The 26,139-nt window shown below is 53.3% G+C and overlaps 32 non-coding genes across 32 annotated transcripts; all 32 read left to right on the plus strand.

The window, feature by feature from the left end:
* Positions 1-407: 407 nt before the first annotated feature.
* LOC138457489 (U2 spliceosomal RNA) lies at positions 408-598 on the plus strand. The gene has a single exon (XR_011262251.1). It is a non-coding gene; the product is annotated as a U2 spliceosomal RNA (small nuclear RNA).
* A 623-nt stretch (positions 599-1,221) lies between these two features.
* On the plus strand, positions 1,222-1,412 carry LOC138457511 (U2 spliceosomal RNA). Its single transcript, XR_011262254.1, has one exon. It is a non-coding gene; the product is annotated as a U2 spliceosomal RNA (small nuclear RNA).
* Positions 1,413-2,039: 627 nt separating this feature from the next.
* On the plus strand, positions 2,040-2,230 carry LOC138457522 (U2 spliceosomal RNA). Its single transcript, XR_011262257.1, has one exon. It is a non-coding gene; the product is annotated as a U2 spliceosomal RNA (small nuclear RNA).
* A 623-nt stretch (positions 2,231-2,853) lies between these two features.
* LOC138457533 (U2 spliceosomal RNA) lies at positions 2,854-3,044 on the plus strand. The gene has a single exon (XR_011262259.1). It is a non-coding gene; the product is annotated as a U2 spliceosomal RNA (small nuclear RNA).
* Positions 3,045-3,671: 627 nt separating this feature from the next.
* Positions 3,672-3,862, plus strand: LOC138457544 (U2 spliceosomal RNA). The gene has a single exon (XR_011262261.1). It is a non-coding gene; the product is annotated as a U2 spliceosomal RNA (small nuclear RNA).
* Positions 3,863-4,485: 623 nt separating this feature from the next.
* LOC138459528 (U2 spliceosomal RNA) lies at positions 4,486-4,676 on the plus strand. Its single transcript, XR_011262614.1, has one exon. It is a non-coding gene; the product is annotated as a U2 spliceosomal RNA (small nuclear RNA).
* A 623-nt stretch (positions 4,677-5,299) lies between these two features.
* Positions 5,300-5,490, plus strand: LOC138457555 (U2 spliceosomal RNA). The gene has a single exon (XR_011262263.1). It is a non-coding gene; the product is annotated as a U2 spliceosomal RNA (small nuclear RNA).
* A 627-nt stretch (positions 5,491-6,117) lies between these two features.
* Positions 6,118-6,308, plus strand: LOC138457577 (U2 spliceosomal RNA). Its single transcript, XR_011262266.1, has one exon. It is a non-coding gene; the product is annotated as a U2 spliceosomal RNA (small nuclear RNA).
* A 623-nt stretch (positions 6,309-6,931) lies between these two features.
* LOC138457588 (U2 spliceosomal RNA) lies at positions 6,932-7,122 on the plus strand. Its single transcript, XR_011262268.1, has one exon. It is a non-coding gene; the product is annotated as a U2 spliceosomal RNA (small nuclear RNA).
* Positions 7,123-7,749: 627 nt separating this feature from the next.
* On the plus strand, positions 7,750-7,940 carry LOC138457599 (U2 spliceosomal RNA). The gene has a single exon (XR_011262269.1). It is a non-coding gene; the product is annotated as a U2 spliceosomal RNA (small nuclear RNA).
* Positions 7,941-8,563: 623 nt separating this feature from the next.
* LOC138457610 (U2 spliceosomal RNA) lies at positions 8,564-8,754 on the plus strand. Its single transcript, XR_011262271.1, has one exon. It is a non-coding gene; the product is annotated as a U2 spliceosomal RNA (small nuclear RNA).
* Positions 8,755-9,381: 627 nt separating this feature from the next.
* Positions 9,382-9,572, plus strand: LOC138457621 (U2 spliceosomal RNA). The gene has a single exon (XR_011262273.1). It is a non-coding gene; the product is annotated as a U2 spliceosomal RNA (small nuclear RNA).
* A 623-nt stretch (positions 9,573-10,195) lies between these two features.
* Positions 10,196-10,386, plus strand: LOC138457632 (U2 spliceosomal RNA). The gene has a single exon (XR_011262275.1). It is a non-coding gene; the product is annotated as a U2 spliceosomal RNA (small nuclear RNA).
* Positions 10,387-11,013: 627 nt separating this feature from the next.
* On the plus strand, positions 11,014-11,204 carry LOC138457643 (U2 spliceosomal RNA). The gene has a single exon (XR_011262278.1). It is a non-coding gene; the product is annotated as a U2 spliceosomal RNA (small nuclear RNA).
* A 623-nt stretch (positions 11,205-11,827) lies between these two features.
* LOC138457654 (U2 spliceosomal RNA) lies at positions 11,828-12,018 on the plus strand. The gene has a single exon (XR_011262280.1). It is a non-coding gene; the product is annotated as a U2 spliceosomal RNA (small nuclear RNA).
* A 627-nt stretch (positions 12,019-12,645) lies between these two features.
* On the plus strand, positions 12,646-12,836 carry LOC138457665 (U2 spliceosomal RNA). The gene has a single exon (XR_011262282.1). It is a non-coding gene; the product is annotated as a U2 spliceosomal RNA (small nuclear RNA).
* A 623-nt stretch (positions 12,837-13,459) lies between these two features.
* LOC138459539 (U2 spliceosomal RNA) lies at positions 13,460-13,650 on the plus strand. The gene has a single exon (XR_011262616.1). It is a non-coding gene; the product is annotated as a U2 spliceosomal RNA (small nuclear RNA).
* Positions 13,651-14,273: 623 nt separating this feature from the next.
* Positions 14,274-14,464, plus strand: LOC138457676 (U2 spliceosomal RNA). The gene has a single exon (XR_011262284.1). It is a non-coding gene; the product is annotated as a U2 spliceosomal RNA (small nuclear RNA).
* Positions 14,465-15,091: 627 nt separating this feature from the next.
* LOC138457698 (U2 spliceosomal RNA) lies at positions 15,092-15,282 on the plus strand. Its single transcript, XR_011262287.1, has one exon. It is a non-coding gene; the product is annotated as a U2 spliceosomal RNA (small nuclear RNA).
* A 623-nt stretch (positions 15,283-15,905) lies between these two features.
* LOC138457709 (U2 spliceosomal RNA) lies at positions 15,906-16,096 on the plus strand. Its single transcript, XR_011262288.1, has one exon. It is a non-coding gene; the product is annotated as a U2 spliceosomal RNA (small nuclear RNA).
* A 627-nt stretch (positions 16,097-16,723) lies between these two features.
* LOC138457720 (U2 spliceosomal RNA) lies at positions 16,724-16,914 on the plus strand. The gene has a single exon (XR_011262290.1). It is a non-coding gene; the product is annotated as a U2 spliceosomal RNA (small nuclear RNA).
* Positions 16,915-17,537: 623 nt separating this feature from the next.
* On the plus strand, positions 17,538-17,728 carry LOC138457731 (U2 spliceosomal RNA). The gene has a single exon (XR_011262292.1). It is a non-coding gene; the product is annotated as a U2 spliceosomal RNA (small nuclear RNA).
* Positions 17,729-18,355: 627 nt separating this feature from the next.
* Positions 18,356-18,546, plus strand: LOC138457742 (U2 spliceosomal RNA). The gene has a single exon (XR_011262294.1). It is a non-coding gene; the product is annotated as a U2 spliceosomal RNA (small nuclear RNA).
* A 623-nt stretch (positions 18,547-19,169) lies between these two features.
* LOC138459550 (U2 spliceosomal RNA) lies at positions 19,170-19,360 on the plus strand. Its single transcript, XR_011262618.1, has one exon. It is a non-coding gene; the product is annotated as a U2 spliceosomal RNA (small nuclear RNA).
* A 623-nt stretch (positions 19,361-19,983) lies between these two features.
* Positions 19,984-20,174, plus strand: LOC138457753 (U2 spliceosomal RNA). Its single transcript, XR_011262296.1, has one exon. It is a non-coding gene; the product is annotated as a U2 spliceosomal RNA (small nuclear RNA).
* Positions 20,175-20,797: 623 nt separating this feature from the next.
* LOC138457764 (U2 spliceosomal RNA) lies at positions 20,798-20,988 on the plus strand. Its single transcript, XR_011262298.1, has one exon. It is a non-coding gene; the product is annotated as a U2 spliceosomal RNA (small nuclear RNA).
* A 627-nt stretch (positions 20,989-21,615) lies between these two features.
* LOC138457775 (U2 spliceosomal RNA) lies at positions 21,616-21,806 on the plus strand. The gene has a single exon (XR_011262301.1). It is a non-coding gene; the product is annotated as a U2 spliceosomal RNA (small nuclear RNA).
* A 623-nt stretch (positions 21,807-22,429) lies between these two features.
* On the plus strand, positions 22,430-22,620 carry LOC138457786 (U2 spliceosomal RNA). The gene has a single exon (XR_011262303.1). It is a non-coding gene; the product is annotated as a U2 spliceosomal RNA (small nuclear RNA).
* A 627-nt stretch (positions 22,621-23,247) lies between these two features.
* On the plus strand, positions 23,248-23,438 carry LOC138457797 (U2 spliceosomal RNA). Its single transcript, XR_011262305.1, has one exon. It is a non-coding gene; the product is annotated as a U2 spliceosomal RNA (small nuclear RNA).
* A 623-nt stretch (positions 23,439-24,061) lies between these two features.
* Positions 24,062-24,252, plus strand: LOC138459561 (U2 spliceosomal RNA). The gene has a single exon (XR_011262620.1). It is a non-coding gene; the product is annotated as a U2 spliceosomal RNA (small nuclear RNA).
* A 623-nt stretch (positions 24,253-24,875) lies between these two features.
* LOC138457819 (U2 spliceosomal RNA) lies at positions 24,876-25,066 on the plus strand. The gene has a single exon (XR_011262307.1). It is a non-coding gene; the product is annotated as a U2 spliceosomal RNA (small nuclear RNA).
* Positions 25,067-25,683: 617 nt separating this feature from the next.
* Positions 25,684-25,874, plus strand: LOC138457830 (U2 spliceosomal RNA). The gene has a single exon (XR_011262309.1). It is a non-coding gene; the product is annotated as a U2 spliceosomal RNA (small nuclear RNA).
* Positions 25,875-26,139: the final 265 nt, after the last annotated feature.

A 26,139-nucleotide genomic window follows, 5' to 3' on the forward strand; every position in this document is an offset into this window, starting at 1 on the left:
CAAGGAGGAGATGGGGGACACTGTCCTTGCCCTGCCTCACCCCTGAAGGGCCCCGAACGGCCCCGAACGGCCAAGCCTTATCTGAGGGGGACGCACTTGGGGGAGCATCTCCTGGGCAGCTGAGGGTGACTTTCGGCCGCTAGGTGACGGGGCCAGTGCCAGGCCGGGCTGCAGCTTCTCTGGGTGGAGCTCTGCAGCCTGTGTCTGGCCGTCTCGCACCAGGCGCTGTGGGACCCATGGAAATCTTGGGGCGGAGCCATGCAAAATATGCTTACCATACCGCCGGGCATGCTGGTCATGCAAATGCTATTCTTGGCCGAGGAATCTGGGGCTCTGCCGCAGAGCGTTGCTCCGAGTCAGCAGGGGAGCTGCCGAGCAGCAGTCTTTCAGGCAAAGCTTTTGTGGGCATCGCTTCTCGGCCTTTTGGCTAAGATCAAGTGTAGTATCTGTTCTTATCAGTTTAATATCTGATACGTCCTCTATCTGGGGACCATATATTAAATTGATTTTTGGAACCGGGAGATGGAATGGGAGCTTGCTCTGTCCACTCCACGCATCAACTTGGTATTGCAGTACCTCCAGGACTGGTGCACTTCCCCACTTGGGGAAAACAATGCTGTGAAAAAGAAAGACTGAGCAATTCTTGAAAGAAGAGCACTTTGCAATATTTTTTTGTTTAAATGTGTTTTTTTTTTCCAGTGTTTCGGAAAAGGTGCTGTTGTGTCACGGGAGGAAAAAAAAGTCTGCCCTTTTTGCTTGCTTTTCACAGGAGCTGCAAAGCAAGGCAAAGGAGCCAGCCAGCCAGCCAGCAGCACAAGGAGGAGATGGGGGACACTGTCCTTGCCCTGCCTCACCCCTGAAAGGCCCCGAACGGCCCCGAACGGCCAAGCCTTATCTGAGGGGGACGCACTTGGGGGAGCATCTCCTGGGCAGCTGAGGGTGACTTTCGGCCGCTAGGTGACGGGGCCAGTGCCAGGCCGGGCTGCAGCTTCTCTGGGTGGAGCTCTGCAGCCTGTGTCTGGCCGTCTCGCACCAGGCGCTGTGGGACCCATGGAAATCTTGGGGCGGAGCCATGCAAAATATGCTTACCATACCGCCGGGCATGCTGGTCATGCAAATGCTATTCTTGGCCGAGGAATCTGGGGCTCTGCCGCAGAGCGTTGCTCCGAGTCAGCAGGGGAGCTGCCGAGCAGCAGTCTTTCAGGCAAAGCTTTTGTGGGCATCGCTTCTCGGCCTTTTGGCTAAGATCAAGTGTAGTATCTGTTCTTATCAGTTTAATATCTGATACGTCCTCTATCTGGGGACCATATATTAAATTGATTTTTGGAACCGGGAGATGGAATGGGAGCTTGCTCTGTCCACTCCACGCATCAACTTGGTATTGCAGTACCTCCAGGACTGGTGCACTTCCCCACTTGGGGAAAACAATGCTGTGAAAAAGAAAGACTGAGCAATTCTTGAAAGAAGAGCACTTTGCAATATTTTTTTGTTTAAATGTGTTTTTTTTTTCCAGTGTTTCGGAAAAGGTGCTGTTGTGTCACGGGAGGAAAAAAAAGTCTGCCCTTTTTGCTTGCTTTTCACAGGAGCTGCAAAGCAAGGCAAAGGAGCCAGCCAGCCAGCCAGCCAGCAGCACAAGGAGGAGATGGGGGACACTGTCCTTGCCCTGCCTCACCCCTGAAAGGCCCCGAACGGCCCCGAACGGCCAAGCCTTATCTGAGGGGGACGCACTTGGGGGAGCATCTCCTGGGCAGCTGAGGGTGACTTTCGGCCGCTAGGTGACGGGGCCAGTGCCAGGCCGGGCTGCAGCTTCTCTGGGTGGAGCTCTGCAGCCTGTGTCTGGCCGTCTCGCACCAGGCGCTGTGGGACCCATGGAAATCTTGGGGCGGAGCCATGCAAAATATGCTTACCATACCGCCGGGCATGCTGGTCATGCAAATGCTATTCTTGGCCGAGGAATCTGGGGCTCTGCCGCAGAGCGTTGCTCCGAGTCAGCAGGGGAGCTGCCGAGCAGCAGTCTTTCAGGCAAAGCTTTTGTGGGCATCGCTTCTCGGCCTTTTGGCTAAGATCAAGTGTAGTATCTGTTCTTATCAGTTTAATATCTGATACGTCCTCTATCTGGGGACCATATATTAAATTGATTTTTGGAACCGGGAGATGGAATGGGAGCTTGCTCTGTCCACTCCACGCATCAACTTGGTATTGCAGTACCTCCAGGACTGGTGCACTTCCCCACTTGGGGAAAACAATGCTGTGAAAAAGAAAGACTGAGCAATTCTTGAAAGAAGAGCACTTTGCAATATTTTTTTGTTTAAATGTGTTTTTTTTTTCCAGTGTTTCGGAAAAGGTGCTGTTGTGTCACGGGAGGAAAAAAAAGTCTGCCCTTTTTGCTTGCTTTTCACAGGAGCTGCAAAGCAAGGCAAAGGAGCCAGCCAGCCAGCCAGCAGCACAAGGAGGAGATGGGGGACACTGTCCTTGCCCTGCCTCACCCCTGAAAGGCCCCGAACGGCCCCGAACGGCCAAGCCTTATCTGAGGGGGACGCACTTGGGGGAGCATCTCCTGGGCAGCTGAGGGTGACTTTCGGCCGCTAGGTGACGGGGCCAGTGCCAGGCCGGGCTGCAGCTTCTCTGGGTGGAGCTCTGCAGCCTGTGTCTGGCCGTCTCGCACCAGGCGCTGTGGGACCCATGGAAATCTTGGGGCGGAGCCATGCAAAATATGCTTACCATACCGCCGGGCATGCTGGTCATGCAAATGCTATTCTTGGCCGAGGAATCTGGGGCTCTGCCGCAGAGCGTTGCTCCGAGTCAGCAGGGGAGCTGCCGAGCAGCAGTCTTTCAGGCAAAGCTTTTGTGGGCATCGCTTCTCGGCCTTTTGGCTAAGATCAAGTGTAGTATCTGTTCTTATCAGTTTAATATCTGATACGTCCTCTATCTGGGGACCATATATTAAATTGATTTTTGGAACCGGGAGATGGAATGGGAGCTTGCTCTGTCCACTCCACGCATCAACTTGGTATTGCAGTACCTCCAGGACTGGTGCACTTCCCCACTTGGGGAAAACAATGCTGTGAAAAAGAAAGACTGAGCAATCCTTGAAAGAAGAGCACTTTGCAATATTTTTTTGTTTAAATGTGTTTTTTTTTTCCAGTGTTTCGGAAAAGGTGCTGTTGTGTCACGGGAGGAAAAAAAAGTCTGCCCTTTTTGCTTGCTTTTCACAGGAGCTGCAAAGCAAGGCAAAGGAGCCAGCCAGCCAGCCAGCCAGCAGCACAAGGAGGAGATGGGGGACACTGTCCTTGCCCTGCCTCACCCCTGAAAGGCCCCGAACGGCCCCGAACGGCCAAGCCTTATCTGAGGGGGACGCACTTGGGGGAGCATCTCCTGGGCAGCTGAGGGTGACTTTCGGCCGCTAGGTGACGGGGCCAGTGCCAGGCCGGGCTGCAGCTTGGCTGGGTGGAGCTCTGCAGCCTGTGTCTGGCCGTCTCGCACCAGGCGCTGTGGGACCCATGGAAATCTTGGGGCGGAGCCATGCAAAATATGCTTACCATACCGCCGGGCATGCTGGTCATGCAAATGCTATTCTTGGCCGAGGAATCTGGGGCTCTGCCGCAGAGCGTTGCTCCGAGTCAGCAGGGGAGCTGCCGAGCAGCAGTCTTTCAGGCAAAGCTTTTGTGGGCATCGCTTCTCGGCCTTTTGGCTAAGATCAAGTGTAGTATCTGTTCTTATCAGTTTAATATCTGATACGTCCTCTATCTGGGGACCATATATTAAATTGATTTTTGGAACCGGGAGATGGAATGGGAGCTTGCTCTGTCCACTCCACGCATCAACTTGGTATTGCAGTACCTCCAGGACTGGTGCACTTCCCCACTTGGGGAAAACAATGCTGTGAAAAAGAAAGACTGAGCAATTCTTGAAAGAAGAGCACTTTGCAATATTTTTTTGTTTAAATGTGTTTTTTTTTTCCAGTGTTTCGGAAAAGGTGCTGTTGTGTCACGGGAGGAAAAAAAAGTCTGCCCTTTTTGCTTGCTTTTCACAGGAGCTGCAAAGCAAGGCAAAGGAGCCAGCCAGCCAGCCAGCAGCACAAGGAGGAGATGGGGGACACTGTCCTTCCCCTGCCTCACCCCTGAAAGTCCCCGAACGGCCCCGAACGGCCAAGCCTTATCTGAGGGGGACGCACTTGGGGGAGCATCTCCTGGGCAGCTGAGGGTGACTTTCGGCCGCTAGGTGACGGGGCCAGTGCCAGGCCGGGCTGCAGCTTGGCTGGGTGGAGCTCTGCAGCCTGTGTCTGGCCGTCTCGCACCAGGCGCTGTGGGACCCATGGAAATCTTGGGGCGGAGCCATGCAAAATATGCTTACCATACCGCCGGGCATGCTGGTCATGCAAATGCTATTCTTGGCCGAGGAATCTGGGGCTCTGCCGCAGAGCGTTGCTCCGAGTCAGCAGGGGAGCTGCCGAGCAGCAGTCTTTCAGGCAAAGCTTTTGTGGGCATCGCTTCTCGGCCTTTTGGCTAAGATCAAGTGTAGCATCTGTTCTTATCAGTTTAATATCTGATACGTCCTCTATCTGGGGACCATATATTAAATTGATTTTTGGAACCGGGAGATGGAATGGGAGCTTGCTCTGTCCACTCCACGCATCAACTTGGTATTGCAGTACCTCCAGGACTGGTGCACTTCCCCACTTGGGGAAAACAATGCTGTGAAAAAGAAAGACTGAGCAATTCTTGAAAGAAGAGCACTTTGCAATATTTTTTTGTTTAAATGTGTTTTTTTTTTCCAGTGTTTCGGAAAAGGTGCTGTTGTGTCACGGGAGGAAAAAAAAGTCTGCCCTTTTTGCTTGCTTTTCACAGGAGCTGCAAAGCAAGGCAAAGGAGCCAGCCAGCCAGCCAGCAGCACAAGGAGGAGATGGGGGACACTGTCCTTGCCCTGCCTCACCCCTGAAAGGCCCCGAACGGCCCCGAACGGCCAAGCCTTATCTGAGGGGGACGCACTTGGGGGAGCATCTCCTGGGCAGCTGAGGGTGACTTTCGGCCGCTAGGTGACGGGGCCAGTGCCAGGCCGGGCTGCAGCTTGGCTGGGTGGAGCTCTGCAGCCTGTGTCTGGCCGTCTCGCACCAGGCGCTGTGGGACCCATGGAAATCTTGGGGCGGAGCCATGCAAAATATGCTTACCATACCGCCGGGCATGCTGGTCATGCAAATGCTATTCTTGGCCGAGGAATCTGGGGCTCTGCCGCAGAGCGTTGCTCCGAGTCAGCAGGGGAGCTGCCGAGCAGCAGTCTTTCAGGCAAAGCTTTTGTGGGCATCGCTTCTCGGCCTTTTGGCTAAGATCAAGTGTAGTATCTGTTCTTATCAGTTTAATATCTGATACGTCCTCTATCTGGGGACCATATATTAAATTGATTTTTGGAACCGGGAGATGGAATGGGAGCTTGCTCTGTCCACTCCACGCATCAACTTGGTATTGCAGTACCTCCAGGACTGGTGCACTTCCCCACTTGGGGAAAACAATGCTGTGAAAAAGAAAGACTGAGCAATTCTTGAAAGAAGAGCACTTTGCAATATTTTTTTGTTTAAATGTGTTTTTTTTTTCCAGTGTTTCGGAAAAGGTGCTGTTGTGTCACGGGAGGAAAAAAAAGTCTGCCCTTTTTGCTTGCTTTTCACAGGAGCTGCAAAGCAAGGCAAAGGAGCCAGCCAGCCAGCCAGCCAGCAGCACAAGGAGGAGATGGGGGACACTGTCCTTGCCCTGCCTCACCCCTGAAAGGCCCCGAACGGCCCCGAACGGCCAAGCCTTATCTGAGGGGGACGCACTTGGGGGAGCATCTCCTGGGCAGCTGAGGGTGACTTTCGGCCGCTAGGTGACGGGGCCAGTGCCAGGCCGGGCTGCAGCTTCTCTGGGTGGAGCTCTGCAGCCTGTGTCTGGCCGTCTCGCACCAGGCGCTGTGGGACCCATGGAAATCTTGGGGCGGAGCCATGCAAAATATGCTTACCATACCGCCGGGCATGCTGGTCATGCAAATGCTATTCTTGGCCGAGGAATCTGGGGCTCTGCCGCAGAGCGTTGCTCCGAGTCAGCAGGGGAGCTGCCGAGCAGCAGTCTTTCAGGCAAAGCTTTTGTGGGCATCGCTTCTCGGCCTTTTGGCTAAGATCAAGTGTAGTATCTGTTCTTATCAGTTTAATATCTGATACGTCCTCTATCTGGGGACCATATATTAAATTGATTTTTGGAACCGGGAGATGGAATGGGAGCTTGCTCTGTCCACTCCACGCATCAACTTGGTATTGCAGTACCTCCAGGACTGGTGCACTTCCCCACTTGGGGAAAACAATGCTGTGAAAAAGAAAGACTGAGCAATTCTTGAAAGAAGAGCACTTTGCAATATTTTTTTGTTTAAATGTGTTTTTTTTTTCCAGTGTTTCGGAAAAGGTGCTGTTGTGTCACGGGAGGAAAAAAAAGTCTGCCCTTTTTGCTTGCTTTTCACAGGAGCTGCAAAGCAAGGCAAAGGAGCCAGCCAGCCAGCCAGCAGCACAAGGAGGAGATGGGGGACACTGTCCTTGCCCTGCCTCACCCCTGAAAGGCCCCGAACGGCCCCGAACGGCCAAGCCTTATCTGAGGGGGACGCACTTGGGGGAGCATCTCCTGGGCAGCTGAGGGTGACTTTCGGCCGCTAGGTGACGGGGCCAGTGCCAGGCCGGGCTGCAGCTTCTCTGGGTGGAGCTCTGCAGCCTGTGTCTGGCCGTCTCGCACCAGGCGCTGTGGGACCCATGGAAATCTTGGGGCGGAGCCATGCAAAATATGCTTACCATACCGCCGGGCATGCTGGTCATGCAAATGCTATTCTTGGCCGAGGAATCTGGGGCTCTGCCGCAGAGCGTTGCTCCGAGTCAGCAGGGGAGCTGCCGAGCAGCAGTCTTTCAGGCAAAGCTTTTGTGGGCATCGCTTCTCGGCCTTTTGGCTAAGATCAAGTGTAGTATCTGTTCTTATCAGTTTAATATCTGATACGTCCTCTATCTGGGGACCATATATTAAATTGATTTTTGGAACCGGGAGATGGAATGGGAGCTTGCTCTGTCCACTCCACGCATCAACTTGGTATTGCAGTACCTCCAGGACTGGTGCACTTCCCCACTTGGGGAAAACAATGCTGTGAAAAAGAAAGACTGAGCAATCCTTGAAAGAAGAGCACTTTGCAATATTTTTTTGTTTAAATGTGTTTTTTTTTTCCAGTGTTTCGGAAAAGGTGCTGTTGTGTCACGGGAGGAAAAAAAAGTCTGCCCTTTTTGCTTGCTTTTCACAGGAGCTGCAAAGCAAGGCAAAGGAGCCAGCCAGCCAGCCAGCCAGCAGCACAAGGAGGAGATGGGGGACACTGTCCTTGCCCTGCCTCACCCCTGAAAGGCCCCGAACGGCCCCGAACGGCCAAGCCTTATCTGAGGGGGACGCACTTGGGGGAGCATCTCCTGGGCAGCTGAGGGTGACTTTCGGCCGCTAGGTGACGGGGCCAGTGCCAGGCCGGGCTGCAGCTTGGCTGGGTGGAGCTCTGCAGCCTGTGTCTGGCCGTCTCGCACCAGGCGCTGTGGGACCCATGGAAATCTTGGGGCGGAGCCATGCAAAATATGCTTACCATACCGCCGGGCATGCTGGTCATGCAAATGCTATTCTTGGCCGAGGAATCTGGGGCTCTGCCGCAGAGCGTTGCTCCGAGTCAGCAGGGGAGCTGCCGAGCAGCAGTCTTTCAGGCAAAGCTTTTGTGGGCATCGCTTCTCGGCCTTTTGGCTAAGATCAAGTGTAGTATCTGTTCTTATCAGTTTAATATCTGATACGTCCTCTATCTGGGGACCATATATTAAATTGATTTTTGGAACCGGGAGATGGAATGGGAGCTTGCTCTGTCCACTCCACGCATCAACTTGGTATTGCAGTACCTCCAGGACTGGTGCACTTCCCCACTTGGGGAAAACAATGCTGTGAAAAAGAAAGACTGAGCAATTCTTGAAAGAAGAGCACTTTGCAATATTTTTTTGTTTAAATGTGTTTTTTTTTTCCAGTGTTTCGGAAAAGGTGCTGTTGTGTCACGGGAGGAAAAAAAAGTCTGCCCTTTTTGCTTGCTTTTCACAGGAGCTGCAAAGCAAGGCAAAGGAGCCAGCCAGCCAGCCAGCAGCACAAGGAGGAGATGGGGGACACTGTCCTTCCCCTGCCTCACCCCTGAAAGTCCCCGAACGGCCCCGAACGGCCAAGCCTTATCTGAGGGGGACGCACTTGGGGGAGCATCTCCTGGGCAGCTGAGGGTGACTTTCGGCCGCTAGGTGACGGGGCCAGTGCCAGGCCGGGCTGCAGCTTGGCTGGGTGGAGCTCTGCAGCCTGTGTCTGGCCGTCTCGCACCAGGCGCTGTGGGACCCATGGAAATCTTGGGGCGGAGCCATGCAAAATATGCTTACCATACCGCCGGGCATGCTGGTCATGCAAATGCTATTCTTGGCCGAGGAATCTGGGGCTCTGCCGCAGAGCGTTGCTCCGAGTCAGCAGGGGAGCTGCCGAGCAGCAGTCTTTCAGGCAAAGCTTTTGTGGGCATCGCTTCTCGGCCTTTTGGCTAAGATCAAGTGTAGTATCTGTTCTTATCAGTTTAATATCTGATACGTCCTCTATCTGGGGACCATATATTAAATTGATTTTTGGAACCGGGAGATGGAATGGGAGCTTGCTCTGTCCACTCCACGCATCAACTTGGTATTGCAGTACCTCCAGGACTGGTGCACTTCCCCACTTGGGGAAAACAATGCTGTGAAAAAGAAAGACTGAGCAATCCTTGAAAGAAGAGCACTTTGCAATATTTTTTTGTTTAAATGTGTTTTTTTTTTCCAGTGTTTCGGAAAAGGTGCTGTTGTGTCACGGGAGGAAAAAAAAGTCTGCCCTTTTTGCTTGCTTTTCACAGGAGCTGCAAAGCAAGGCAAAGGAGCCAGCCAGCCAGCCAGCCAGCAGCACAAGGAGGAGATGGGGGACACTGTCCTTGCCCTGCCTCACCCCTGAAAGGCCCCGAACGGCCCCGAACGGCCAAGCCTTATCTGAGGGGGACGCACTTGGGGGAGCATCTCCTGGGCAGCTGAGGGTGACTTTCGGCCGCTAGGTGACGGGGCCAGTGCCAGGCCGGGCTGCAGCTTGGCTGGGTGGAGCTCTGCAGCCTGTGTCTGGCCGTCTCGCACCAGGCGCTGTGGGACCCATGGAAATCTTGGGGCGGAGCCATGCAAAATATGCTTACCATACCGCCGGGCATGCTGGTCATGCAAATGCTATTCTTGGCCGAGGAATCTGGGGCTCTGCCGCAGAGCGTTGCTCCGAGTCAGCAGGGGAGCTGCCGAGCAGCAGTCTTTCAGGCAAAGCTTTTGTGGGCATCGCTTCTCGGCCTTTTGGCTAAGATCAAGTGTAGTATCTGTTCTTATCAGTTTAATATCTGATACGTCCTCTATCTGGGGACCATATATTAAATTGATTTTTGGAACCGGGAGATGGAATGGGAGCTTGCTCTGTCCACTCCACGCATCAACTTGGTATTGCAGTACCTCCAGGACTGGTGCACTTCCCCACTTGGGGAAAACAATGCTGTGAAAAAGAAAGACTGAGCAATTCTTGAAAGAAGAGCACTTTGCAATATTTTTTTGTTTAAATGTGTTTTTTTTTTCCAGTGTTTCGGAAAAGGTGCTGTTGTGTCACGGGAGGAAAAAAAAGTCTGCCCTTTTTGCTTGCTTTTCACAGGAGCTGCAAAGCAAGGCAAAGGAGCCAGCCAGCCAGCCAGCAGCACAAGGAGGAGATGGGGGACACTGTCCTTCCCCTGCCTCACCCCTGAAAGTCCCCGAACGGCCCCGAACGGCCAAGCCTTATCTGAGGGGGACGCACTTGGGGGAGCATCTCCTGGGCAGCTGAGGGTGACTTTCGGCCGCTAGGTGACGGGGCCAGTGCCAGGCCGGGCTGCAGCTTGGCTGGGTGGAGCTCTGCAGCCTGTGTCTGGCCGTCTCGCACCAGGCGCTGTGGGACCCATGGAAATCTTGGGGCGGAGCCATGCAAAATATGCTTACCATACCGCCGGGCATGCTGGTCATGCAAATGCTATTCTTGGCCGAGGAATCTGGGGCTCTGCCGCAGAGCGTTGCTCCGAGTCAGCAGGGGAGCTGCCGAGCAGCAGTCTTTCAGGCAAAGCTTTTGTGGGCATCGCTTCTCGGCCTTTTGGCTAAGATCAAGTGTAGTATCTGTTCTTATCAGTTTAATATCTGATACGTCCTCTATCTGGGGACCATATATTAAATTGATTTTTGGAACCGGGAGATGGAATGGGAGCTTGCTCTGTCCACTCCACGCATCAACTTGGTATTGCAGTACCTCCAGGACTGGTGCACTTCCCCACTTGGGGAAAACAATGCTGTGAAAAAGAAAGACTGAGCAATTCTTGAAAGAAGAGCACTTTGCAATATTTTTTTGTTTAAATGTGTTTTTTTTTTCCAGTGTTTCGGAAAAGGTGCTGTTGTGTCACGGGAGGAAAAAAAAGTCTGCCCTTTTTGCTTGCTTTTCACAGGAGCTGCAAAGCAAGGCAAAGGAGCCAGCCAGCCAGCCAGCCAGCAGCACAAGGAGGAGATGGGGGACACTGTCCTTGCCCTGCCTCACCCCTGAAAGGCCCCGAACGGCCCCGAACGGCCAAGCCTTATCTGAGGGGGACGCACTTGGGGGAGCATCTCCTGGGCAGCTGAGGGTGACTTTCGGCCGCTAGGTGACGGGGCCAGTGCCAGGCCGGGCTGCAGCTTCTCTGGGTGGAGCTCTGCAGCCTGTGTCTGGCCGTCTCGCACCAGGCGCTGTGGGACCCATGGAAATCTTGGGGCGGAGCCATGCAAAATATGCTTACCATACCGCCGGGCATGCTGGTCATGCAAATGCTATTCTTGGCCGAGGAATCTGGGGCTCTGCCGCAGAGCGTTGCTCCGAGTCAGCAGGGGAGCTGCCGAGCAGCAGTCTTTCAGGCAAAGCTTTTGTGGGCATCGCTTCTCGGCCTTTTGGCTAAGATCAAGTGTAGTATCTGTTCTTATCAGTTTAATATCTGATACGTCCTCTATCTGGGGACCATATATTAAATTGATTTTTGGAACCGGGAGATGGAATGGGAGCTTGCTCTGTCCACTCCACGCATCAACTTGGTATTGCAGTACCTCCAGGACTGGTGCACTTCCCCACTTGGGGAAAACAATGCTGTGAAAAAGAAAGACTGAGCAATTCTTGAAAGAAGAGCACTTTGCAATATTTTTTTGTTTAAATGTGTTTTTTTTTTCCAGTGTTTCGGAAAAGGTGCTGTTGTGTCACGGGAGGAAAAAAAAGTCTGCCCTTTTTGCTTGCTTTTCACAGGAGCTGCAAAGCAAGGCAAAGGAGCCAGCCAGCCAGCCAGCAGCACAAGGAGGAGATGGGGGACACTGTCCTTGCCCTGCCTCACCCCTGAAAGGCCCCGAACGGCCCCGAACGGCCAAGCCTTATCTGAGGGGGACGCACTTGGGGGAGCATCTCCTGGGCAGCTGAGGGTGACTTTCGGCCGCTAGGTGACGGGGCCAGTGCCAGGCCGGGCTGCAGCTTCTCTGGGTGGAGCTCTGCAGCCTGTGTCTGGCCGTCTCGCACCAGGCGCTGTGGGACCCATGGAAATCTTGGGGCGGAGCCATGCAAAATATGCTTACCATACCGCCGGGCATGCTGGTCATGCAAATGCTATTCTTGGCCGAGGAATCTGGGGCTCTGCCGCAGAGCGTTGCTCCGAGTCAGCAGGGGAGCTGCCGAGCAGCAGTCTTTCAGGCAAAGCTTTTGTGGGCATCGCTTCTCGGCCTTTTGGCTAAGATCAAGTGTAGTATCTGTTCTTATCAGTTTAATATCTGATACGTCCTCTATCTGGGGACCATATATTAAATTGATTTTTGGAACCGGGAGATGGAATGGGAGCTTGCTCTGTCCACTCCACGCATCAACTTGGTATTGCAGTACCTCCAGGACTGGTGCACTTCCCCACTTGGGGAAAACAATGCTGTGAAAAAGAAAGACTGAGCAATCCTTGAAAGAAGAGCACTTTGCAATATTTTTTTGTTTAAATGTGTTTTTTTTTTCCAGTGTTTCGGAAAAGGTGCTGTTGTGTCACGGGAGGAAAAAAAAGTCTGCCCTTTTTGCTTGCTTTTCACAGGAGCTGCAAAGCAAGGCAAAGGAGCCAGCCAGCCAGCCAGCCAGCAGCACAAGGAGGAGATGGGGGACACTGTCCTTGCCCTGCCTCACCCCTGAAAGGCCCCGAACGGCCCCGAACGGCCAAGCCTTATCTGAGGGGGACGCACTTGGGGGAGCATCTCCTGGGCAGCTGAGGGTGACTTTCGGCCGCTAGGTGACGGGGCCAGTGCCAGGCCGGGCTGCAGCTTGGCTGGGTGGAGCTCTGCAGCCTGTGTCTGGCCGTCTCGCACCAGGCGCTGTGGGACCCATGGAAATCTTGGGGCGGAGCCATGCAAAATATGCTTACCATACCGCCGGGCATGCTGGTCATGCAAATGCTATTCTTGGCCGAGGAATCTGGGGCTCTGCCGCAGAGCGTTGCTCCGAGTCAGCAGGGGAGCTGCCGAGCAGCAGTCTTTCAGGCAAAGCTTTTGTGGGCATCGCTTCTCGGCCTTTTGGCTAAGATCAAGTGTAGTATCTGTTCTTATCAGTTTAATATCTGATACGTCCTCTATCTGGGGACCATATATTAAATTGATTTTTGGAACCGGGAGATGGAATGGGAGCTTGCTCTGTCCACTCCACGCATCAACTTGGTATTGCAGTACCTCCAGGACTGGTGCACTTCCCCACTTGGGGAAAACAATGCTGTGAAAAAGAAAGACTGAGCAATTCTTGAAAGAAGAGCACTTTGCAATATTTTTTTGTTTAAATGTGTTTTTTTTTTCCAGTGTTTCGGAAAAGGTGCTGTTGTGTCACGGGAGGAAAAAAAAGTCTGCCCTTTTTGCTTGCTTTTCACAGGAGCTGCAAAGCAAGGCAAAGGAGCCAGCCAGCCAGCCAGCAGCACAAGGAGGAGATGGGGGACACTGTCCTTCCCCTGCCTCACCCCTGAAAGTCCCCGAACGGCCCCGAACGGCCAAGCCTTATCTGAGGGGGACGCACTTGGGGGAGCATCTCCTGGGCAGCTGAGGGTGACTTTCGGCCGCTAGGTGACGGGGCCAGTGCCAGGCCGGGCTGCAGCTTGGCTGGGTGGAGCTCTGCAGCCTGTGTCTGGCCGTCTCGCACCAGGCGCTGTGGGACCCATGGAAATCTTGGGGCGGAGCCATGCAAAATATGCTTACCATACCGCCGGGCATGCTGGTCATGCAAATGCTATTCTTGGCCGAGGAATCTGGGGCTCTGCCGCAGAGCGTTGCTCCGAGTCAGCAGGGGAGCTGCCGAGCAGCAGTCTTTCAGGCAAAGCTTTTGTGGGCATCGCTTCTCGGCCTTTTGGCTAAGATCAAGTGTAGCATCTGTTCTTATCAGTTTAATATCTGATACGTCCTCTATCTGGGGACCATATATTAAATTGATTTTTGGAACCGGGAGATGGAATGGGAGCTTGCTCTGTCCACTCCACGCATCAACTTGGTATTGCAGTACCTCCAGGACTGGTGCACTTCCCCACTTGGGGAAAACAATGCTGTGAAAAAGAAAGACTGAGCAATTCTTGAAAGAAGAGCACTTTGCAATATTTTTTTGTTTAAATGTGTTTTTTTTTTCCAGTGTTTCGGAAAAGGTGCTGTTGTGTCACGGGAGGAAAAAAAAGTCTGCCCTTTTTGCTTGCTTTTCACAGGAGCTGCAAAGCAAGGCAAAGGAGCCAGCCAGCCAGCCAGCAGCACAAGGAGGAGATGGGGGACACTGTCCTTGCCCTGCCTCACCCCTGAAAGGCCCCGAACGGCCCCGAACGGCCAAGCCTTATCTGAGGGGGACGCACTTGGGGGAGCATCTCCTGGGCAGCTGAGGGTGACTTTCGGCCGCTAGGTGACGGGGCCAGTGCCAGGCCGGGCTGCAGCTTGGCTGGGTGGAGCTCTGCAGCCTGTGTCTGGCCGTCTCGCACCAGGCGCTGTGGGACCCATGGAAATCTTGGGGCGGAGCCATGCAAAATATGCTTACCATACCGCCGGGCATGCTGGTCATGCAAATGCTATTCTTGGCCGAGGAATCTGGGGCTCTGCCGCAGAGCGTTGCTCCGAGTCAGCAGGGGAGCTGCCGAGCAGCAGTCTTTCAGGCAAAGCTTTTGTGGGCATCGCTTCTCGGCCTTTTGGCTAAGATCAAGTGTAGTATCTGTTCTTATCAGTTTAATATCTGATACGTCCTCTATCTGGGGACCATATATTAAATTGATTTTTGGAACCGGGAGATGGAATGGGAGCTTGCTCTGTCCACTCCACGCATCAACTTGGTATTGCAGTACCTCCAGGACTGGTGCACTTCCCCACTTGGGGAAAACAATGCTGTGAAAAAGAAAGACTGAGCAATTCTTGAAAGAAGAGCACTTTGCAATATTTTTTTGTTTAAATGTGTTTTTTTTTTCCAGTGTTTCGGAAAAGGTGCTGTTGTGTCACGGGAGGAAAAAAAAGTCTGCCCTTTTTGCTTGCTTTTCACAGGAGCTGCAAAGCAAGGCAAAGGAGCCAGCCAGCCAGCCAGCCAGCAGCACAAGGAGGAGATGGGGGACACTGTCCTTGCCCTGCCTCACCCCTGAAAGGCCCCGAACGGCCCCGAACGGCCAAGCCTTATCTGAGGGGGACGCACTTGGGGGAGCATCTCCTGGGCAGCTGAGGGTGACTTTCGGCCGCTAGGTGACGGGGCCAGTGCCAGGCCGGGCTGCAGCTTCTCTGGGTGGAGCTCTGCAGCCTGTGTCTGGCCGTCTCGCACCAGGCGCTGTGGGACCCATGGAAATCTTGGGGCGGAGCCATGCAAAATATGCTTACCATACCGCCGGGCATGCTGGTCATGCAAATGCTATTCTTGGCCGAGGAATCTGGGGCTCTGCCGCAGAGCGTTGCTCCGAGTCAGCAGGGGAGCTGCCGAGCAGCAGTCTTTCAGGCAAAGCTTTTGTGGGCATCGCTTCTCGGCCTTTTGGCTAAGATCAAGTGTAGTATCTGTTCTTATCAGTTTAATATCTGATACGTCCTCTATCTGGGGACCATATATTAAATTGATTTTTGGAACCGGGAGATGGAATGGGAGCTTGCTCTGTCCACTCCACGCATCAACTTGGTATTGCAGTACCTCCAGGACTGGTGCACTTCCCCACTTGGGGAAAACAATGCTGTGAAAAAGAAAGACTGAGCAATTCTTGAAAGAAGAGCACTTTGCAATATTTTTTTGTTTAAATGTGTTTTTTTTTTCCAGTGTTTCGGAAAAGGTGCTGTTGTGTCACGGGAGGAAAAAAAAGTCTGCCCTTTTTGCTTGCTTTTCACAGGAGCTGCAAAGCAAGGCAAAGGAGCCAGCCAGCCAGCCAGCAGCACAAGGAGGAGATGGGGGACACTGTCCTTGCCCTGCCTCACCCCTGAAAGGCCCCGAACGGCCCCGAACGGCCAAGCCTTATCTGAGGGGGACGCACTTGGGGGAGCATCTCCTGGGCAGCTGAGGGTGACTTTCGGCCGCTAGGTGACGGGGCCAGTGCCAGGCCGGGCTGCAGCTTCTCTGGGTGGAGCTCTGCAGCCTGTGTCTGGCCGTCTCGCACCAGGCGCTGTGGGACCCATGGAAATCTTGGGGCGGAGCCATGCAAAATATGCTTACCATACCGCCGGGCATGCTGGTCATGCAAATGCTATTCTTGGCCGAGGAATCTGGGGCTCTGCCGCAGAGCGTTGCTCCGAGTCAGCAGGGGAGCTGCCGAGCAGCAGTCTTTCAGGCAAAGCTTTTGTGGGCATCGCTTCTCGGCCTTTTGGCTAAGATCAAGTGTAGTATCTGTTCTTATCAGTTTAATATCTGATACGTCCTCTATCTGGGGACCATATATTAAATTGATTTTTGGAACCGGGAGATGGAATGGGAGCTTGCTCTGTCCACTCCACGCATCAACTTGGTATTGCAGTACCTCCAGGACTGGTGCACTTCCCCACTTGGGGAAAACAATGCTGTGAAAAAGAAAGACTGAGCAATCCTTGAAAGAAGAGCACTTTGCAATATTTTTTTGTTTAAATGTGTTTTTTTTTTCCAGTGTTTCGGAAAAGGTGCTGTTGTGTCACGGGAGGAAAAAAAAGTCTGCCCTTTTTGCTTGCTTTTCACAGGAGCTGCAAAGCAAGGCAAAGGAGCCAGCCAGCCAGCCAGCCAGCAGCACAAGGAGGAGATGGGGGACACTGTCCTTGCCCTGCCTCACCCCTGAAAGGCCCCGAACGGCCCCGAACGGCCAAGCCTTATCTGAGGGGGACGCACTTGGGGGAGCATCTCCTGGGCAGCTGAGGGTGACTTTCGGCCGCTAGGTGACGGGGCCAGTGCCAGGCCGGGCTGCAGCTTGGCTGGGTGGAGCTCTGCAGCCTGTGTCTGGCCGTCTCGCACCAGGCGCTGTGGGACCCATGGAAATCTTGGGGCGGAGCCATGCAAAATATGCTTACCATACCGCCGGGCATGCTGGTCATGCAAATGCTATTCTTGGCCGAGGAATCTGGGGCTCTGCCGCAGAGCGTTGCTCCGAGTCAGCAGGGGAGCTGCCGAGCAGCAGTCTTTCAGGCAAAGCTTTTGTGGGCATCGCTTCTCGGCCTTTTGGCTAAGATCAAGTGTAGTATCTGTTCTTATCAGTTTAATATCTGATACGTCCTCTATCTGGGGACCATATATTAAATTGATTTTTGGAACCGGGAGATGGAATGGGAGCTTGCTCTGTCCACTCCACGCATCAACTTGGTATTGCAGTACCTCCAGGACTGGTGCACTTCCCCACTTGGGGAAAACAATGCTGTGAAAAAGAAAGACTGAGCAATTCTTGAAAGAAGAGCACTTTGCAATATTTTTTTGTTTAAATGTGTTTTTTTTTTCCAGTGTTTCGGAAAAGGTGCTGTTGTGTCACGGGAGGAAAAAAAAGTCTGCCCTTTTTGCTTGCTTTTCACAGGAGCTGCAAAGCAAGGCAAAGGAGCCAGCCAGCCAGCCAGCAGCACAAGGAGGAGATGGGGGACACTGTCCTTCCCCTGCCTCACCCCTGAAAGTCCCCGAACGGCCCCGAACGGCCAAGCCTTATCTGAGGGGGACGCACTTGGGGGAGCATCTCCTGGGCAGCTGAGGGTGACTTTCGGCCGCTAGGTGACGGGGCCAGTGCCAGGCCGGGCTGCAGCTTGGCTGGGTGGAGCTCTGCAGCCTGTGTCTGGCCGTCTCGCACCAGGCGCTGTGGGACCCATGGAAATCTTGGGGCGGAGCCATGCAAAATATGCTTACCATACCGCCGGGCATGCTGGTCATGCAAATGCTATTCTTGGCCGAGGAATCTGGGGCTCTGCCGCAGAGCGTTGCTCCGAGTCAGCAGGGGAGCTGCCGAGCAGCAGTCTTTCAGGCAAAGCTTTTGTGGGCATCGCTTCTCGGCCTTTTGGCTAAGATCAAGTGTAGTATCTGTTCTTATCAGTTTAATATCTGATACGTCCTCTATCTGGGGACCATATATTAAATTGATTTTTGGAACCGGGAGATGGAATGGGAGCTTGCTCTGTCCACTCCACGCATCAACTTGGTATTGCAGTACCTCCAGGACTGGTGCACTTCCCCACTTGGGGAAAACAATGCTGTGAAAAAGAAAGACTGAGCAATCCTTGAAAGAAGAGCACTTTGCAATATTTTTTTGTTTAAATGTGTTTTTTTTTTCCAGTGTTTCGGAAAAGGTGCTGTTGTGTCACGGGAGGAAAAAAAAGTCTGCCCTTTTTGCTTGCTTTTCACAGGAGCTGCAAAGCAAGGCAAAGGAGCCAGCCAGCCAGCCAGCCAGCAGCACAAGGAGGAGATGGGGGACACTGTCCTTGCCCTGCCTCACCCCTGAAAGGCCCCGAACGGCCCCGAACGGCCAAGCCTTATCTGAGGGGGACGCACTTGGGGGAGCATCTCCTGGGCAGCTGAGGGTGACTTTCGGCCGCTAGGTGACGGGGCCAGTGCCAGGCCGGGCTGCAGCTTGGCTGGGTGGAGCTCTGCAGCCTGTGTCTGGCCGTCTCGCACCAGGCGCTGTGGGACCCATGGAAATCTTGGGGCGGAGCCATGCAAAATATGCTTACCATACCGCCGGGCATGCTGGTCATGCAAATGCTATTCTTGGCCGAGGAATCTGGGGCTCTGCCGCAGAGCGTTGCTCCGAGTCAGCAGGGGAGCTGCCGAGCAGCAGTCTTTCAGGCAAAGCTTTTGTGGGCATCGCTTCTCGGCCTTTTGGCTAAGATCAAGTGTAGTATCTGTTCTTATCAGTTTAATATCTGATACGTCCTCTATCTGGGGACCATATATTAAATTGATTTTTGGAACCGGGAGATGGAATGGGAGCTTGCTCTGTCCACTCCACGCATCAACTTGGTATTGCAGTACCTCCAGGACTGGTGCACTTCCCCACTTGGGGAAAACAATGCTGTGAAAAAGAAAGACTGAGCAATTCTTGAAAGAAGAGCACTTTGCAATATTTTTTTGTTTAAATGTGTTTTTTTTTTCCAGTGTTTCGGAAAAGGTGCTGTTGTGTCACGGGAGGAAAAAAAAGTCTGCCCTTTTTGCTTGCTTTTCACAGGAGCTGCAAAGCAAGGCAAAGGAGCCAGCCAGCCAGCCAGCAGCACAAGGAGGAGATGGGGGACACTGTCCTTCCCCTGCCTCACCCCTGAAAGTCCCCGAACGGCCCCGAACGGCCAAGCCTTATCTGAGGGGGACGCACTTGGGGGAGCATCTCCTGGGCAGCTGAGGGTGACTTTCGGCCGCTAGGTGACGGGGCCAGTGCCAGGCCGGGCTGCAGCTTGGCTGGGTGGAGCTCTGCAGCCTGTGTCTGGCCGTCTCGCACCAGGCGCTGTGGGACCCATGGAAATCTTGGGGCGGAGCCATGCAAAATATGCTTACCATACCGCCGGGCATGCTGGTCATGCAAATGCTATTCTTGGCCGAGGAATCTGGGGCTCTGCCGCAGAGCGTTGCTCCGAGTCAGCAGGGGAGCTGCCGAGCAGCAGTCTTTCAGGCAAAGCTTTTGTGGGCATCGCTTCTCGGCCTTTTGGCTAAGATCAAGTGTAGCATCTGTTCTTATCAGTTTAATATCTGATACGTCCTCTATCTGGGGACCATATATTAAATTGATTTTTGGAACCGGGAGATGGAATGGGAGCTTGCTCTGTCCACTCCACGCATCAACTTGGTATTGCAGTACCTCCAGGACTGGTGCACTTCCCCACTTGGGGAAAACAATGCTGTGAAAAAGAAAGACTGAGCAATTCTTGAAAGAAGAGCACTTTGCAATATTTTTTTGTTTAAATGTGTTTTTTTTTTCCAGTGTTTCGGAAAAGGTGCTGTTGTGTCACGGGAGGAAAAAAAAGTCTGCCCTTTTTGCTTGCTTTTCACAGGAGCTGCAAAGCAAGGCAAAGGAGCCAGCCAGCCAGCCAGCAGCACAAGGAGGAGATGGGGGACACTGTCCTTGCCCTGCCTCACCCCTGAAAGGCCCCGAACGGCCCCGAACGGCCAAGCCTTATCTGAGGGGGACGCACTTGGGGGAGCATCTCCTGGGCAGCTGAGGGTGACTTTCGGCCGCTAGGTGACGGGGCCAGTGCCAGGCCGGGCTGCAGCTTGGCTGGGTGGAGCTCTGCAGCCTGTGTCTGGCCGTCTCGCACCAGGCGCTGTGGGACCCATGGAAATCTTGGGGCGGAGCCATGCAAAATATGCTTACCATACCGCCGGGCATGCTGGTCATGCAAATGCTATTCTTGGCCGAGGAATCTGGGGCTCTGCCGCAGAGCGTTGCTCCGAGTCAGCAGGGGAGCTGCCGAGCAGCAGTCTTTCAGGCAAAGCTTTTGTGGGCATCGCTTCTCGGCCTTTTGGCTAAGATCAAGTGTAGTATCTGTTCTTATCAGTTTAATATCTGATACGTCCTCTATCTGGGGACCATATATTAAATTGATTTTTGGAACCGGGAGATGGAATGGGAGCTTGCTCTGTCCACTCCACGCATCAACTTGGTATTGCAGTACCTCCAGGACTGGTGCACTTCCCCACTTGGGGAAAACAATGCTGTGAAAAAGAAAGACTGAGCAATTCTTGAAAGAAGAGCACTTTGCAATATTTTTTTGTTTAAATGTGTTTTTTTTTTCCAGTGTTTCGGAAAAGGTGCTGTTGTGTCACGGGAGGAAAAAAAAGTCTGCCCTTTTTGCTTGCTTTTCACAGGAGCTGCAAAGCAAGGCAAAGGAGCCAGCCAGCCAGCCAGCAGCACAAGGAGGAGATGGGGGACACTGTCCTTGCCCTGCCTCACCCCTGAAAGGCCCCGAACGGCCCCGAACGGCCAAGCCTTATCTGAGGGGGACGCACTTGGGGGAGCATCTCCTGGGCAGCTGAGGGTGACTTTCGGCCGCTAGGTGACGGGGCCAGTGCCAGGCCGGGCTGCAGCTTCTCTGGGTGGAGCTCTGCAGCCTGTGTCTGGCCGTCTCGCACCAGGCGCTGTGGGACCCATGGAAATCTTGGGGCGGAGCCATGCAAAATATGCTTACCATACCGCCGGGCATGCTGGTCATGCAAATGCTATTCTTGGCCGAGGAATCTGGGGCTCTGCCGCAGAGCGTTGCTCCGAGTCAGCAGGGGAGCTGCCGAGCAGCAGTCTTTCAGGCAAAGCTTTTGTGGGCATCGCTTCTCGGCCTTTTGGCTAAGATCAAGTGTAGTATCTGTTCTTATCAGTTTAATATCTGATACGTCCTCTATCTGGGGACCATATATTAAATTGATTTTTGGAACCGGGAGATGGAATGGGAGCTTGCTCTGTCCACTCCACGCATCAACTTGGTATTGCAGTACCTCCAGGACTGGTGCACTTCCCCACTTGGGGAAAACAATGCTGTGAAAAAGAAAGACTGAGCAATCCTTGAAAGAAGAGCACTTTGCAATATTTTTTTGTTTAAATGTGTTTTTTTTTTCCAGTGTTTCGGAAAAGGTGCTGTTGTGTCACGGGAGGAAAAAAAAGTCTGCCCTTTTTGCTTGCTTTTCACAGGAGCTGCAAAGCAAGGCAAAGGAGCCAGCCAGCCAGCCAGCCAGCAGCACAAGGAGGAGATGGGGGACACTGTCCTTGCCCTGCCTCACCCCTGAAAGGCCCCGAACGGCCCCGAACGGCCAAGCCTTATCTGAGGGGGACGCACTTGGGGGAGCATCTCCTGGGCAGCTGAGGGTGACTTTCGGCCGCTAGGTGACGGGGCCAGTGCCAGGCCGGGCTGCAGCTTGGCTGGGTGGAGCTCTGCAGCCTGTGTCTGGCCGTCTCGCACCAGGCGCTGTGGGACCCATGGAAATCTTGGGGCGGAGCCATGCAAAATATGCTTACCATACCGCCGGGCATGCTGGTCATGCAAATGCTATTCTTGGCCGAGGAATCTGGGGCTCTGCCGCAGAGCGTTGCTCCGAGTCAGCAGGGGAGCTGCCGAGCAGCAGTCTTTCAGGCAAAGCTTTTGTGGGCATCGCTTCTCGGCCTTTTGGCTAAGATCAAGTGTAGTATCTGTTCTTATCAGTTTAATATCTGATACGTCCTCTATCTGGGGACCATATATTAAATTGATTTTTGGAACCGGGAGATGGAATGGGAGCTTGCTCTGTCCACTCCACGCATCAACTTGGTATTGCAGTACCTCCAGGACTGGTGCACTTCCCCACTTGGGGAAAACAATGCTGTGAAAAAGAAAGACTGAGCAATTCTTGAAAGAAGAGCACTTTGCAATATTTTTTTGTTTAAATGTGTTTTTTTTTTCCAGTGTTTCGGAAAAGGTGCTGTTGTGTCACGGGAGGAAAAAAAAGTCTGCCCTTTTTGCTTGCTTTTCACAGGAGCTGCAAAGCAAGGCAAAGGAGCCAGCCAGCCAGCCAGCAGCACAAGGAGGAGATGGGGGACACTGTCCTTCCCCTGCCTCACCCCTGAAAGTCCCCGAACGGCCCCGAACGGCCAAGCCTTATCTGAGGGGGACGCACTTGGGGGAGCATCTCCTGGGCAGCTGAGGGTGACTTTCGGCCGCTAGGTGACGGGGCCAGTGCCAGGCCGGGCTGCAGCTTGGCTGGGTGGAGCTCTGCAGCCTGTGTCTGGCCGTCTCGCACCAGGCGCTGTGGGACCCATGGAAATCTTGGGGCGGAGCCATGCAAAATATGCTTACCATACCGCCGGGCATGCTGGTCATGCAAATGCTATTCTTGGCCGAGGAATCTGGGGCTCTGCCGCAGAGCGTTGCTCCGAGTCAGCAGGGGAGCTGCCGAGCAGCAGTCTTTCAGGCAAAGCTTTTGTGGGCATCGCTTCTCGGCCTTTTGGCTAAGATCAAGTGTAGTATCTGTTCTTATCAGTTTAATATCTGATACGTCCTCTATCTGGGGACCATATATTAAATTGATTTTTGGAACCGGGAGATGGAATGGGAGCTTGCTCTGTCCACTCCACGCATCAACTTGGTATTGCAGTACCTCCAGGACTGGTGCACTTCCCCACTTGGGGAAAACAATGCTGTGAAAAAGAAAGACTGAGCAATCCTTGAAAGAAGAGCACTTTGCAATATTTTTTTGTTTAAATGTGTTTTTTTTTTCCAGTGTTTCGGAAAAGGTGCTGTTGTGTCACGGGAGGAAAAAAAAGTCTGCCCTTTTTGCTTGCTTTTCACAGGAGCTGCAAAGCAAGGCAAAGGAGCCAGCCAGCCAGCCAGCCAGCAGCACAAGGAGGAGATGGGGGACACTGTCCTTGCCCTGCCTCACCCCTGAAAGGCCCCGAACGGCCCCGAACGGCCAAGCCTTATCTGAGGGGGACGCACTTGGGGGAGCATCTCCTGGGCAGCTGAGGGTGACTTTCGGCCGCTAGGTGACGGGGCCAGTGCCAGGCCGGGCTGCAGCTTGGCTGGGTGGAGCTCTGCAGCCTGTGTCTGGCCGTCTCGCACCAGGCGCTGTGGGACCCATGGAAATCTTGGGGCGGAGCCATGCAAAATATGCTTACCATACCGCCGGGCATGCTGGTCATGCAAATGCTATTCTTGGCCGAGGAATCTGGGGCTCTGCCGCAGAGCGTTGCTCCGAGTCAGCAGGGGAGCTGCCGAGCAGCAGTCTTTCAGGCAAAGCTTTTGTGGGCATCGCTTCTCGGCCTTTTGGCTAAGATCAAGTGTAGTATCTGTTCTTATCAGTTTAATATCTGATACGTCCTCTATCTGGGGACCATATATTAAATTGATTTTTGGAACCGGGAGATGGAATGGGAGCTTGCTCTGTCCACTCCACGCATCAACTTGGTATTGCAGTACCTCCAGGACTGGTGCACTTCCCCACTTGGGGAAAACAATGCTGTGAAAAAGAAAGACTGAGCAATTCTTGAAAGAAGAGCACTTTGCAATATTTTTTTGTTTAAATGTGTTTTTTTTTTCCAGTGTTTCGGAAAAGGTGCTGTTGTGTCACGGGAGGAAAAAAAAGTCTGCCCTTTTTGCTTGCTTTTCACAGGAGCTGCAAAGCAAGGCAAAGGAGCCAGCCAGCCAGCCAGCAGCACAAGGAGGAGATGGGGGACACTGTCCTTCCCCTGCCTCACCCCTGAAAGTCCCCGAACGGCCCCGAACGGCCAAGCCTTATCTGAGGGGGACGCACTTGGGGGAGCATCTCCTGGGCAGCTGAGGGTGACTTTCGGCCGCTAGGTGACGGGGCCAGTGCCAGGCCGGGCTGCAGCTTGGCTGGGTGGAGCTCTGCAGCCTGTGTCTGGCCGTCTCGCACCAGGCGCTGTGGGACCCATGGAAATCTTGGGGCGGAGCCATGCAAAATATGCTTACCATACCGCCGGGCATGCTGGTCATGCAAATGCTATTCTTGGCCGAGGAATCTGGGGCTCTGCCGCAGAGCGTTGCTCCGAGTCAGCAGGGGAGCTGCCGAGCAGCAGTCTTTCAGGCAAAGCTTTTGTGGGCATCGCTTCTCGGCCTTTTGGCTAAGATCAAGTGTAGCATCTGTTCTTATCAGTTTAATATCTGATACGTCCTCTATCTGGGGACCATATATTAAATTGATTTTTGGAACCGGGAGATGGAATGGGAGCTTGCTCTGTCCACTCCACGCATCAACTTGGTATTGCAGTACCTCCAGGACTGGTGCACTTCCCCACTTGGGGAAAACAATGCTGTGAAAAAGAAAGACTGAGCAATTCTTGAAAGAAGAGCACTTTGCAATATTTTTTTGTTTAAATGTGTTTTTTTTTTCCAGTGTTTCGGAAAAGGTGCTGTTGTGTCACGGGAGGAAAAAAAAGTCTGCCCTTTTTGCTTGCTTTTCACAGGAGCTGCAAAGCAAGGCAAAGGAGCCAGCCAGCCAGCCAGCAGCACAAGGAGGAGATGGGGGACACTGTCCTTGCCCTGCCTCACCCCTGAAAGGCCCCGAACGGCCCCGAACGGCCAAGCCTTATCTGAGGGGGACGCACTTGGGGGAGCATCTCCTGGGCAGCTGAGGGTGACTTTCGGCCGCTAGGTGACGGGGCCAGTGCCAGGCCGGGCTGCAGCTTGGCTGGGTGGAGCTCTGCAGCCTGTGTCTGGCCGTCTCGCACCAGGCGCTGTGGGACCCATGGAAATCTTGGGGCGGAGCCATGCAAAATATGCTTACCATACCGCCGGGCATGCTGGTCATGCAAATGCTATTCTTGGCCGAGGAATCTGGGGCTCTGCCGCAGAGCGTTGCTCCGAGTCAGCAGGGGAGCTGCCGAGCAGCAGTCTTTCAGGCAAAGCTTTTGTGGGCATCGCTTCTCGGCCTTTTGGCTAAGATCAAGTGTAGTATCTGTTCTTATCAGTTTAATATCTGATACGTCCTCTATCTGGGGACCATATATTAAATTGATTTTTGGAACCGGGAGATGGAATGGGAGCTTGCTCTGTCCACTCCACGCATCAACTTGGTATTGCAGTACCTCCAGGACTGGTGCACTTCCCCACTTGGGGAAAACAATGCTGTGAAAAAGAAAGACTGAGCAATCCTTGAAAGAAGAGCACTTTGCAATATTTTTTTGTTTAAATGTGTTTTTTTTTACCAGTGTTTCGGAAAAGGTGCTGTTGTGTCACGGGAGGAAAAAAAAGTCTGCCCTTTTTGCTTGCTTTTCACAGGAGCTGCAAAGCAAGGCAAAGGAGCCAGCCAGCCAGCCAGCCAGCAGCACAAGGAGGAGATGGGGGACACTGTCCTTGCCCTGCCTCACCCCTGAACGGCCCCGAACGGCCAAGCCTTATCTGAGGGGGACGCACTTGGGGGAGCATCTCCTGGGCAGCTGAGGGTGACTTTCGGCCGCTAGGTGACGGGGCCAGTGCCAGGCCGGGCTGCAGCTTGGCTGGGTGGAGCTCTGCAGCCTGTGTCTGGCCGTCTCGCACCAGGCGCTGTGGGACCCATGGAAATCTTGGGGCGGAGCCATGCAAAATATGCTTACCATACCGCCGGGCATGCTGGTCATGCAAATGCTATTCTTGGCCGAGGAATCTGGGGCTCTGCCGCAGAGCGTTGCTCCGAGTCAGCAGGGGAGCTGCCGAGCAGCAGTCTTTCAGGCAAAGCTTTTGTGGGCATCGCTTCTCGGCCTTTTGGCTAAGATCAAGTGTAGTATCTGTTCTTATCAGTTTAATATCTGATACGTCCTCTATCTGGGGACCATATATTAAATTGATTTTTGGAACCGGGAGATGGAATGGGAGCTTGCTCTGTCCACTCCACGCATCAACTTGGTATTGCAGTACCTCCAGGACTGGTGCACTTCCCCACTTGGGGAAAACAATGCTGTGAAAAAGAAAGACTGAGCAATTCTTGAAAGAAGAGCACTTTGCAATATTTTTTTGTTTAAATGTGTTTTTTTTTTCCAGTGTTTCGGAAAAGGTGCTGTTGTGTCACGGGAGGAAAAAAAAGTCTGCCCTTTTTGCTTGCTTTTCACAGGAGCTGCAAAGCAAGGCAAAGGAGCCAGCCAGCCAGCCAGCAGCACAAGGAGGAGATGGGGGACACTGTCCTTGCCCTGCCTCACCCCTGAAAG

Source organism: Ambystoma mexicanum, chromosome 1p (genome assembly GCF_040938575.1).
Source record: "Ambystoma mexicanum isolate Mex_15411 chromosome 1p, UKY_AmexF1_1, whole genome shotgun sequence".
Taxonomy (NCBI): domain Eukaryota; kingdom Metazoa; phylum Chordata; class Amphibia; order Caudata; family Ambystomatidae; genus Ambystoma; species Ambystoma mexicanum.